Genomic DNA, 13,593 nt, shown 5'->3' with positions numbered 1-13,593 from the left:
CAGTACATGCACCCAAGTTATCTAAGCCTGCAGCACTTTTGAATTCTGAAGATGCAAAGTCCCCACGTAGGTACCCCTAGTCGACCACCGACACAAGTTCACTTCACAGTGAGACAGACTTTAAATCGACGTGCTGGCATAGTGGACCATGGTCCTGATGGAGGGGTGTCACCTCAGGGTATTGTCCACATGATGGCCGACTCTAAACATGACATGGACCCCCAACAGGCTGTTAGGCCCAAAACGGAGCCCCATCAAGTCAAAACTGTGCCAACCCTGTCACCCCCCATACTCAGCCCAATATATAATAGATATGAGGTCCCAGGATCAATTCAGACTCCAACAGCTACAGTACCATGTCGCCCACCCTTTTTTCAAAGTCCCACAATGGCAATACCGGATCAGATGGCCACTAGCCATGCTCCACCACCCATACCACAAACACAGAGTGCCAGGTATGTCCCACCACTCCAGACTCAGCAACTACCTGATGGAATGTACACTCCGGCCTCTGTGTCAGTCCCACCAGTCTCCACACGTACCCCCATATCCAACCTTTATGATGCTGCCCCAATTACATGGCTAGACTCCGCCTCCATAGCCCATGGTGCTGCTGCCCACTTGCCCATCCCAAATAGCCAAACCCCAGGACAGGATGTCAGGTGCGCCCCACTAACCGAGCCACACCTCCCCCATGATAGAGTGTATGCGGCTCAACCTCCCAATATGTATGCACCCCAAGCGAACAGTCCCTACCCACTAGTCCCGACCCGCCCGCATGAATTCCCGCAGATTTCAGAGCCTAAATTGCAAGCCACCACTCACACCCCTAGGACTGGGATAAACAATGCTGCCTGGTCCCCTGATTGGTACACCGCCCAAGCAGCCACATATAACCCACCAAACCCCCTCCTGCCTGCTCCAGGTCCTGCCGTATCGACATCCATGCTCACTTACCAACATGTGCCCCAAGCTGTGTTTCCCACCACAGGACAGGCCAGATATAGCACAATGCAACCTGCACCTGTTGGGTTCACCCAGACACACCAAGTGAGGAATGTGCAGATCTTCAGTGGAGGCCCTGACTGTAGAGTCCTCATTGAAGACTGGATACGGGATATGCAGTATCTTCTGGAAGCGGGTGGGCTGCCAGCACATCTCCGTTTTGCAACAATTGTGCGTCACTTGAGCGGGGAGGCCAGGAGGCTGGTTCTAAATCTCCCCCTCCAAGAACAGCATCCAGAGAGAGCATTTGATGAGCTGAGAGCCGAATATGGAGACATGCAAAGGTCTCTGGATCCTTTGGCAGACTTTTATGAGAGAAGCCAGTGGCCTGAAGAAACCGCGTGCTCCTATGCTATTGCGCTAGAAGCAACCCTCCGTTCAGTTGAGGAGTCTCAGTGTGGGGGCCAACCGTACCCAGACCGTGATGCCAAACTCACACGTCAGTTCCTGAGGGGGTTAAATGATGAAAGGGTGTACCTCAGGATTGCCCCCTTGAAACCTAGGCTCCTGAGTTTTCGTGAACTTCAAGAGGAACTACGAAGTCTGGCAAGGGAGGTAAGGAGGTTTCAGCCTCAACATAAATTAAAGAAACCATTCACCCAGGTTCACGTGGCGGCCAGAGAACAGCAAGGGGCGACAAAAGAGATGACTGATGCAGTGAAACCCTCCTCCGAGCTGTCCACACTGACTAGGCTGATAGAGAAGCTAACTCTGAACCAAGAGGAGCAGGTCAAAAAGCTTGCACAGCTAGAATCAAAACTAGTTTCCTTACAAACCCCTGCTCCAACCAGACCACTGTTAGCAGTGAGGAATGACAGGGAAGCTGCCATGTTGGTGTGCTATCGTTGTGGGAAGGCCGGACATATGGCCAGAGTATGTAGAACTCTAATGCCTAATATTAACCTGAACACAAACCTACCGCATCCTCAGGCTGTCTCCCCAGAGGACACAGCACAACACGGCATGACACAGGCCGGATGTTCTTTAAACGCATAAAGCCTGTGGTAGAAGGGGAAACCATGGGCAAACACTTAGGTCCCCAAGCAGAAGAGCGAGGAGAGGAGAAGAGAACACCCCTGGTGGGCCCCAGGAATGAGGGGGATGTGGAGGTCAATGGTGAAATATGTAGGACTTTAATTGACTCCGGATCACAAATAACCAGCATTACATATGACTTTTGGCGTAGGCACCCTGAATTGTGCCAACAGAAGCTGCAGCCTTCCAATATTCCAGTGGAAGGGGCAGGTGGCCAGGATGTCCCTCACCATGGTGTTCTGCTTGTCCGGTTGAAGGTTTTTGGAAAAGAATATGCCAGTGTACCAGCCTTTGTTGTCCCTGAAACAGAGTACAGGTCCATGGTTCCTTTGCTGGTGGGGACAAATGTCATACGAGCCTCGAGACAACACCTTCAAGACACTTATGGGCTGCAGTTCCTCCAATGCATCAAAGATACCCATCCAGAATGGCATTCTGCATTACTGGAGATGGAGCAAACGGGGACTGGTGGTCTAGACGGCAGAGTGGGCCCTGTTCGGTATTATGGGGAGAAAGTATTGGTGCCTGCAGGCAGTGAGACTGTTGTGAACTGCAAGGTAATGAAGGGACCCAAGAAACAGTCATATACTGCCCTCATTGAAGCCAAGCCCTCTCTGAAGCTTCCAGTGGGCCTTGTTGTTGGCAGAGTCGTGGCTAATGTGACCAAGCAGCAGGTTCCGGTCCGAGTGATGAACCTGTCTGAACGAACAGTTGTTATTAGGTCCAGCACTCAGCTGGCAGAGGTCTTTCTGATTCAGGAAGTACTGCAAACAGTGGAAAAGGGCCAGGGGAGGGGTCAAAACACCAAGATGGGAGTGCCTGGCACGGGTGTATGTCAAATGCATGAGCAAGGGGTGAGCAGTAATAAAGGCCTTGCATCATGTTGTGTAGATTTCAGTGGTGCTGCCATAGATGATGAGGGGCAGCATTCTAGGCTCAAAGAGCTTGTAGGGAAGAACAGTGATGTCTTCTCCCAGCACTCATTGGATTATGGACAAACAACAACTGTCCAGCATGAAATACCCCTGGTAGACCCAAAACCATTTCGGCTCCCGTACCGTAAAATACCACCCGCCCAGTGGGAGGGCGTCAAGAAGGCTCTCACGGAGATGGAAGAGGCTGGCGTAATTCGTCCAAGCAAGAGCCCTTATGCTTCCCAGATGGTGGTGGTAATTAAGAAGGATGGGTCCCTGAGAATATGTGTGGACTACAGGAAGCTGAATCTGTGCAGCACGAGGGATGCTTTTCCGTTGCCAAGGATAGAGGATGCACTGGAAGCATTGGGGCAGTCAAAGTATTTCTCCACCCTCGACCTCACCTCTGGGTACTGGCAGGTTGAAGTAGCAGAGCAAGACAAGCACAAAACAGCTTTCAGCACACCCATGGGGCTGTATGAAGCTAACAGAATGCCATTTGGGTTACAAAATGCCCCATCAACTTTTCAGAGATTGATGACCTGTTGTTTTGGAGACTTAAACTACGTCAACCTGCTCATCTACCTTGACGGCATCATTGTCTTTGCAAAAACCTTTGACGAACACCTGGAGAGGCTTCAAGTGGTGTTCAATCGGCTACGGGAACACGGGCTGAAGCTGAAGCCCTCCAAATGCCATTTGATGAAGAAGGAGGTTCAGTACCTAGGGCACCTGGTGTCAGCCGAGGGTATCAGGACAGACCCGGAGAAGATAAATACAGTGACTGACTGGAAACGCCCCACTAACCGCAAAGAGGTACAGCAGTTCCTGGGCTTCACAGGCTACTACAGGCGGTTTGTGGGAGGTTATGCAAAGCTGGTGGCGCCTCTATATCGTCTCACTTCAGGAGACCCAAGAAAGAAGAAAAGGGGGGCCAAGACTTCTTTTGACCTACCTCCCCAGTTCCATTGGACGGAAGATTGCGAGGCTGCATTCCAAGGTCTGAAACAGAGACTTACCACCGCCCCAGTCCTCGCCTACCCAGACTACAACCTACCATTCTTGTTGCAGACTGATGCGTCCGGGGAAGGTCTGGGTGCCGTTCTTGCTCAGATTCAAGATGGGAAGGAGCGTGTCCTTGCATATGCCAGTAGAGGGTTGCATCCATCTGAAACGCGTTACCCGGCCCACAAGTTAGAGTTTTTAGCTCTCAAGTGGGCGGCAACAGAAAAGTTTTATGACCACCTGTATGGGCACAAATTCTCTGTCATCACCGATAACAATCCACTGAAATATGTGATGACAACGGCAAAATTGGACGCGACTGGTCAGCGCTGGGTGTCCCACCTGTCAATGCTGGACTTCGATATTCAATACCGTCAAGGGAAATGCAATGCCAACGCCGATGCTTTGTCCAGACTATCCAGTCGGGAGGTCGCACAAGCCTTGCAGACATGTCCACAGCGGGTCAAGTCCAGCAACAGTGAGAGGAAGTCTCTGAGTTCGGATGAGGTAGTCGAAAACACAGCACAGGTTGAGACAGACTATCTTCAAGGACCACAGCCAGGCAATCCTGAACCGCTAACTGAGTCCTATGATGGTATTGGGACAGACTCACTGCCTGCAATGGCAAAGCAGCAAGTTAGGATTGGCCAAAGAGATGACCCTGTGGTTGGACCAGTGCTGCACCATCGGTCTCTGAACACGAAACCTAAGAGGAGCGATAGTGTGGAAGGAGGTGCACCGGTGGGCATTCTCCTAAAGGAATGGAAGAGGTTAGTGGTCAAGGACGGCATCCTCTACCGCAAAGTTTATGATGGACAAAGAGGGTCTATTGAGCAGTTGGTGCTGCCCATGGAGCTACAGAGGTATGCTAAGACGGCCCTCCATGATGATTCAGGCCATTTGGGGTTGGACCGCACATTTGCACTGATGAGGGAGCGTTTTTACTGGCCCAAGATGTTCCAGGATATCAAAGCATGGTGTGAACAGTGCGAGAGGTGCTGTCTCAGGAAGACTCCCACAGCAGGTCTTAGAGCCCCCCTCGTCAGTATCCACACCAGTGCACCGATGGAATTGGTCTGTATAGACTTTCTGACATTGGAGAGGTCCAGAGGTGGGATCGAGAATCTGCTGGTTGTAACGGATCACTTCTCTCGTTTCGCACAAGCTTACCCGACCAAGGATCAGAAGGCACGCACAGTGGCAAAGGTGCTGTGGAGGAACTTCCTCTGCCGTTTTGGGTTCCCGGCTAGACTTCACGCTGATCAAGGTCGAAACTTTGAGAGCACTGTTGTGAAGGAGCTGTGCAGGATCACTGGTATCACCAAGTCGCACACAAGCCCATATCATCCGCAGGGAAACGGAACCACCGAAAGATTTAACAGGACCTTGATGGATATGTTGGGAACACTGAATCCTCAAGAGAAGCCCCGCTGGCATGAACATGTGGACGCTATGACGCATGCCTACAACTGTACACGCCATGACTCGACGGGTTACACACCATACTTTTTAATGTATGGCAGACATCCCAGACTGCCCATTGACCTTGTCTTAGGGCTGCCCGAGAACAACGAGCCATGTGAATACAGTGAATATGTGCAAGCCCTCATGGACTGCCTGAGAAATGCTTATGATAAGGCCAACAAGATGTCCAGGCACGCCAAAGAACAGCAGAAAAAACAATATGATCGCAAGGCGAAGCCTCAGGAATTTGAGCCCGGGGACAGGGTGCTTGTCAAAATTTGTTACATTGAAGGTCGGCAGAAGCTGGGAGATAGGTGGGAGCGCCAGCCTTACATTGTCATAAAGAAACAGCCGGACATTCCTGTGTACGTGGTCCGGACCGAAGAGGGGGACAAGGAGAGAGTGGTCCACCAGAATCTGTTGACCCAATGCATGTTCCTCCCCTTGGAGCCCCAACAGGAGTGGTGTGGAATGAGGGCAGTGAATACAGATTGCAGTGTTGAAGATGCGATCGAAGATGTTCAGATGCAGGACCTTGGATATGCTGCAAGTAAAACTCAGCCTAAGGAGATACAGGATGGAGGGGATCAAAGCGAACCGGATAAAGGGGAGGACAAGGGTCAAGGACAGATGTTAGAAACTGGACATGGACCGAGGGGGCCAGGTAACCTGAAGGTGATGTCCAAAGAGCTTGTGCAGAGCAGGAGAAATCCGCCGAGACACAGATGTCCTCCCAAGAAGTTGTCCTACCATTCGGTAGCTGTGAAACCTGTCTCTGATAAGCAAAAGATTGAAATAGGACGAAGACTGTGGCTGGCGGCTAAAGAAAAGAAGATGGCTGCTATTAAACACTGAGCATGATACATTGCACCATTGCACTTCACCTCTCATATCACAAACACTAGGTATCGGGTTGACACGGGAAGAGGGAGGGGTTGTGTATCTAATGGCTGAGACGCCATCATAGAAAGAAGGGGTGGGTGTAAGGAGGTGAACTGATGTGGGGAGTCTGCAGAGGTTCTTTCAAAAGGTTGAGACAGTTGTTACGGAAGCCTCCAGGGGGCGCCACTTCGTGGTCTGTTCACTGTTGTCTGTGAATGTTCTTCTTCGTTGGTTGTGGCCATCTTAGGTCACAACTCCATGTGTTTTCTAAAGGTAAGCAGGAAGGGACCAGGCTCCCCAGTTAAAAGATGAAAAAAAGTTATTGTTTTGCACTATTAAGCCGATTTATTCACAAAATATGATGGCTAAGAGTTATATTAAGGTGGGGGTTTTGTAAATTGTGAAGAGACTGTTGATTTTGTTATGTTTTATGCCAGTGTGTGTGGTATCCCAGAAGCATGTTATGCTAGGACATGTTTTGGCTCTTTTCATATGATTATCCACTCACTCAGTCTTTTATGTCTACACGCACGCACACACACACACACACGCACGCACGCACGCACGCACGTACGCACACACATTACCTGCTGGGTATATTACTGGTCACGATGAGAGAAGTTGATTGTGTTTTAAAATATAAAGTGTTATAGTGTGACATATTTTGTATTTTGTGACAACTCCATGTGTTTTCTAAAGTTGAAGATTTGAGATAAAGACGACTCCACCCAGATCCTATGCTTCCTTGCCTGGTCTTTCTCTCCGTCTTCCCACGCACACAAAAATACAATACACAACGCAGAGACTTCATAGGGAGACCGAGGACTAGACGGACCCGGGATAGGGGAAGCCAGCTTCAAGGGTTACATATATATATATATATATATATATATATATATATATATATATATATATATATATATATATATATATATATATATATATATATGTATATATATATATATATATATATATATATATGTATATATATATATATATATATATATATATATATATATATATATATATATATATATATATATATATATATATATATATATATATATATATATATACATATATATATACACATATGTACAGTCTTATTCCGAAATGGAATAAATTATTTTTGCCCTCAAAATTCTGCAGACTATACCCCATAATGAAAAACTGAAATGTTTTTTTTGTTATAAATGTTGCAAATGTATTAAAAATTAAAAAAATCACATTAGTATTCACAGCCTTTGCGCAATACTTTGTTAATACACCTTTGGCAGCAACTATCAGCCTCAAATATTTTTAAATATGATGCCACAAGCTTGGCACACCTATCTTTGGGCAGTTTAACACATTCCTCCTTGCAGCACCTCTCAACTCCATCAGGTTGGATGGGAAACATTGGATTTCATCCAGGCTTTTTTTTTTTTTCGAGACGACAAAGATGTATTCCATTTTGGAATAAGGCTGTGACATATCAAAATGTGGAAAACGTTTATATATATGGGCATATATATATACATATGTATGTGTGTATACACGCACTGTGTATATATATATATATATATATATATATATATATATATATATATATATATATATATATATATATATATATATATATATATATATATATATATATATACACAGTGCGTGTATACACACATACACTTTTACATAACTCATCTCTTTTTTGGCAGTTACAAAAAATATTTGTAATGTGATTTATGCTTGCTTACTTCAGATGCAGTCTGTAGTCATTTGTTTAACTTCTTTAGTTATACTAGTAGTGTTTCTCAAGGTTCTGTTTTAGGTCCTCTCTTTTTTATCATTTGGGCTATTCAACAGGGTCTTATAAACAGAAGAGCGCTCCTGTAACTCTGACAAAATAAGTAGACTAAAATCAATTGTAGAGGATGCTGGCACTCCAGAATATACAACATAGTACTAATAGTGAGGGGAGGAGTCAAGTCCCCTGGTTCTTAGCTTTTTGGAAATGTGGGCCCCCACAACAACTTTGTTGTTATTTTTAGTTAGTTATAATTTAGTTAGTTCAGATCTACTACACACCTACACCTACTCAGTGAACTAGTGCGTAGAGTCTCCGCTCTGAGATCGGTAGGTTGTGAGTTCAAACCCCGGCCGAGTCATACCAAAGACTATAAAAATGGGACCCATTACCTACCTGCTTGGCACTCAGCATCAAGGGTTGGAATTGGGGGTTAAATCACCAAAAATGATTCCCGGGCGCGGCCACCGCTGCTGCTCACTGCTCCCCTCACCTCCCAGGGGGTGATCAAGGGTGATGGGTCAAATGCAGAGAATAATTTCGCCACACCTAGTGTGTGTGTGACAATCATTGGTACTTTAACTTTTAACTTTACTTTTTCTCCTAATTGCTTGTATGTTTGACCTAAATCTCTTTTCTTTCTTTCTTTCTTTTAGTTTATTTCGAACATGAACACACTTACATCATAATACATGACACAATTTCATATCATTTCATTTACATCATGCCCGAAAAGGAGTAGGAAGAAGCAAAGCTTATTTAATCCTACCCCTTTCCCACTTCAAAGCATTTACAATTATATAAAATCATTTACTGACCTTTTTATATAATAAAATAACATCTATGAATTAGTATATACAACAGTTTGTAATATGTAATTAATTAATTCAGTCATTATTAACATACTGAGATGAAGAATATTTTCAATAAGGTTGGAAGTTTTTCTCATAATTCTTCTTTGTACTTTATAAGCTCTATTAATTTAAACAACCTCTTGAACTGGATCATGTCAGTACAATTTTTAACTTCTTTACTTAATCCATTCCATAATTTAATTCCACATACTGTTATGCTAAAAGTTTTAAGTGTTGTACGTGCATATACGTGCATATAAATGTTTTACATTATTTTTTCCTCTAAGGTTATATTTCTCCTCTTTAGTTGAGAAGAAATGTTGTACATTCTTTGGTAGCAGGTTATAGTTTGCTTTGTACATCATTTTAGCTGTTTGCAATTTTACCAAATCACCAAACTTTAATATTTTTGACTTAATAAATAAAAGGTTTGTATGTTCTCTATATCCAACATTATGTATTATTCTAATTGATCTTTTTTGTAACATGGTTAACGAATGTAGCGCACATTTGTAGTTATTTCCCCATATTTCTGCACAATAACTCAGATATGGTAACACTAGTGAGCAGTAGAGAATATGAAGTGATTTTTGGCCCAGGACGTGTTTTGTTTTATTCATTATTGAAATCTCTAAGATACAACATTTTGATTGTGTTTGTACATATTCATACTGTACACTTAACCGAAAACCTTAATATAACCTGCATGTTTTATAATTTTTTTATTGATAAATAATTGCTAAATATGAAGAGGTGAATCCTTAACTTGGCACTGGTACACTTTGTTCACTGTGGGAATTTACCAACATTCATTGGAATGACACAATGATGAACTGCTAATAACAGCTTTTATGTACAGGCATACATAATTACATCCAAATGAGCACCATGCGGTTGTGTTGCTTTCTTTTTCTCTGTGTGTGTGTTTTCATCTGTTTATTGCGCAATTTATAATTTATCGGATTGTGAAAGCCGATTTTGTTACATAATAGCTGCAGCTTTACACACATCAGAAACAAAAACAAGAACTCCCCACCTTCTACCATCCTAGTCACGTCCGTTGTGTCCTTGGGCAAGACACTTCACCCTTGCTCCTGATGGGTGCTGGTTAGCGCCTTGCATGGCAGCTCCCGCCATCAGTGTGTGAATGTGTGTGTGAATGGGTGAATGTGGAAATACTGTCAAAGCGCTTTGAGTACCTTGAAGGTAGAAAAGCGCTATACAAGTATAACCCATTTATCATTTATTATCATTTAACTTTCACTAGATGTCATTTGACTAAAATATTTTTTTTAAATGTTCTCAACAATTTCAAAACATCAGAAAATTTGCATGAAACCCTTGGAAAACTCTCCAGCCAACAACAAACCAGCAGAGGTTTTGAACTACCTCTTTGTGGCAGTTTCACTTTGACAAATCAGTTGCTAGGAGTAAAGTCTGAGCATGTTCTTTGTACTTGACATTGAAATAGGTTTTCTGTGTCCATGAAGTGTTCAACAGCTTCAAAGTTCACTCTTTCTTCAGCCTTATATATTAGGCCATAACCATGTTATTTCTTCTGCCAAGGCAATCATCTTCAGTTATTGTCAAATAGATGAATCAAAACTGCTGTTTGCAACTTTTGCTCACAGTTACATTTTTTAAGCAAAACATATTACAGAAACACTTTTGGCTAGCTTATGTTACCATTAGTGGTTTAACAGAACACATTTGTTTTAAAACTGTCAATATTTTTCACAATTACTAAGTTTATATAATTTTTTTTTTACAGACCCTAATAAAATAATTGGTATTCCGTCCCTATCTCGTCCACACCTACGTGCATGCACACATACAAAAACAGTCCAAGAGAAGCAACGAACAATTTGCAGTCATGTTGTTGTTATGATGGAACACACATTCAATGACAGCTAACGCTAGCTATCCAAATCCCTATCATTAGCTAACAAGCTAATTCGCATGCATGCGTTACGTTCGTAGTTACGTTATTATGTCCCAGAAGCTATAAGGGGGCGGGATATGCTGGGTAAAATACATTGGAAAGTTAGCGCCCTCTAGACATCAGTGTAAATGTTGCAAACATCCCCTTTAAGTGAGTTTTACAATTTTGCAGGATCTTTTTGTGAAAGAAGCTACTGTACAGTACTTGTTTATGGTTTTCCACAGCTTTAACTGAGGTGTCCCACAAGGATCAATACAAGGGCCCCTGACAGTTACAAAATAAATGTTAACGTTTACTGCACTCCATTGATGTATATTTGTGAACAGTCCAAAAACTACCATATTTCGCATTTATTTATATTTGTATGTGGGCTCTGTACCGAGGATGTCGTTGTGGCTTGTACAGCCCTTTGAGACACTTGTGATTTAGGGCTATATAAATACACATTGATTGATTGATTTCCCGTCACTAGGGGCTTGGCACCAAATTCCGGGCCCCCATTCACAAGACTCCTAAATGGCCTTCCTATCCCAGCCCATACACACACACTTTAAATGTACAAAAAAAATAGTTATTGCATGGATTTGGTTGAAACCAGCCTAAATGGGTTTTTGACTTTTTAAAGATGGGATTAAGATAACATATCTAGAACATATCTAGATAAACCCCCCGGAATAATTTTGTTTTGTCTATTTCAGTTATATTTGGCAATATAATAGGATCTTTGCACAAAACGACAAACTATGATGACTTCATCTCATGCAGAAAGTATCACATGTGGTGATCTTGTCAAAAAAAGGGCTTCCCTCATTTTCATAATCCCTGCCCTCAAAGCCTCTTAATAGGTAATTTCCCTTGTGAGTATTCTGCTCAGGACTGACTCTTTTCAGTCTCACTCTCGGTTTTGCTATGCATTTCCTTCCCCTTTTCCCATTTCATTGTGCAGAAACTCTTGCTGTGACAATGTTGTCATTGAACACATGGTGAGGAAAATAGCAATGACTCACATGAACACTGCCAAAATCCCTGCATTAGTACTTTTCTAATAATCACATTTTACTGCAACTCCAAGATCTATTTATACATCTAATTACTCAGGCTACCAAAAATGAAGAATACCTACAGTGCCATATCGGTAACGGCGTAATATCCCTGGTGGTGAAATGGTAAGGCAGAAGCTTGCACGGAGGGCATGGTTTAAGTTCCCGTGCCAGTGTTACGTCGAGAAAGAAAACAAAGCCTAAACCAGTTTTTGCGATTGACTCATTGTGATGACCGCCAAAAGTCAAAAAAGTGAAATAAAACAGCTAATGGTCTAATCCAATCCTTCTCAAATAGTGGGGGTGTGTGTGACCTCAGGGAACATGCATTTTTTGCCGTACCGAAATATGATGAAGCGTGTGTAGCATTTGGCTTCACTGTAACCAGGGTGGGAGCCTAGGAAAGACCTGTGTGTTGTTTCCTTTAATGTTAATAAGTTTACAATGTTATGCAGAGGTGTAGTTATAACAATTTTATACACAATTTATACTATAAATAGTATAAATTGTATCCCCCCCACTCTCAATTGTGACTATACATTTTATAGTCACAATTGAGAGGGGGGTGGGGATATTTGTTTCTTCCAAAGGGGGGCATAACAGAAAATAATAGAGAAGCACTGATCTAATCTAATGGCTATTTTTTTCCTACATAATATTAATTTCCTGTTTTTATAGTATTCTCTTCTGTTTTCTTGCACAGTAATTCTCTATTTTTAACTAATGCTTTAAGTACAGTGGTACCTCAACTTAAGAGTATCCCAACTAAAGAATGTTTTGAGATATGAGCTGTCTATTGGCTAATAAGTTGCAAGCAAAAATTTGAGATTCAAGCATCCCCGCCATTAGTTGAAGCAGTAAATGTCACAGTGAACCCCATAAGAGCCGACCAAAACATCTGGGGCCGTACTTATCAAGCTTCTTAGAATTACTCCTAAGAAGTCTTCTAAGAGTTGACTTAAGAGTAAATAAATTCTTCGCTGAAAGCTGCACTTAAAAGTTAGTTATCAAGCGTCTTACTCACACTTTCAGCGAAGTGTAGGACTGAATCTTAAGTGTCACACTCAGAGCTGAATTACGACATTACTATGTGCCGTAAACGGAATTTTAGGTGACGTCATTTCTGTGTCCATAGAAATGACCAATCACGGAAGGGAATCCGTTGTCTAAGAATAAAGAAATATCTTGGAAATATTTAAGTGGACAATGGGAGTGTATATTTTGACAATAAACTACAAAATAATACAAAACAAACTAGTCCCCGTCTGCACTCACGCTACCGCTCCCTCTCTTCTATCGCCCACACACTCACTGACGTCACTCACCTCACGGCCACACACATACGCTACTGTCACAACATTTTCTTTCCAATTCATTAATTAGGCAACTAATTTGAAACTGGTGTGGGTGGCTCTATATATAATAGCCCACTGCAGACACATGCAGAAATCAACAAGGAATCGAAAAGTATTAAATCTGTGACAAAAATAATATCCGCTTTGTCTAAACGATACCGTTTGATCAGCTGCTCGTCATAAAAAAAAAAAAAACATTGTTCCGTTCCCTGAACGTTCGCGCACGTCTCTCTCGCCTCAGTGCCATCCCCTGCTGGCAACTCCTAACCACTTAAGACACCTCTGAAGGTCTCTTAAATATCGTGGAGAGT

General features: G+C 43.1%; 1 protein-coding gene across 1 annotated transcript in view; it reads right to left on the bottom strand.

The window, feature by feature from the left end:
* Window positions 1-10,061, bottom strand: part of LOC133649934 (uncharacterized) — a 16,035-nt gene extending 5,974 nt beyond the window's left edge. The window contains exon 1 of the mRNA XM_062046651.1: window positions 9,982-10,061. The gene's annotated coding sequence lies outside the window, so the exon portion shown is untranslated. The remainder of the gene's footprint in view (window positions 1-9,981) is intronic.
* Window positions 10,062-13,593: the final 3,532 nt, after the last annotated feature.

This window comes from Entelurus aequoreus, linkage group LG05, assembly GCF_033978785.1.
Source record: "Entelurus aequoreus isolate RoL-2023_Sb linkage group LG05, RoL_Eaeq_v1.1, whole genome shotgun sequence".
In the NCBI taxonomy this organism is placed as follows: Eukaryota; Metazoa; Chordata; class Actinopteri; order Syngnathiformes; family Syngnathidae; genus Entelurus; species Entelurus aequoreus.
The sequence above is the reverse complement of the archived record's forward strand: the minus strand, read 5'-3'. Positions and strand labels throughout refer to the sequence as shown.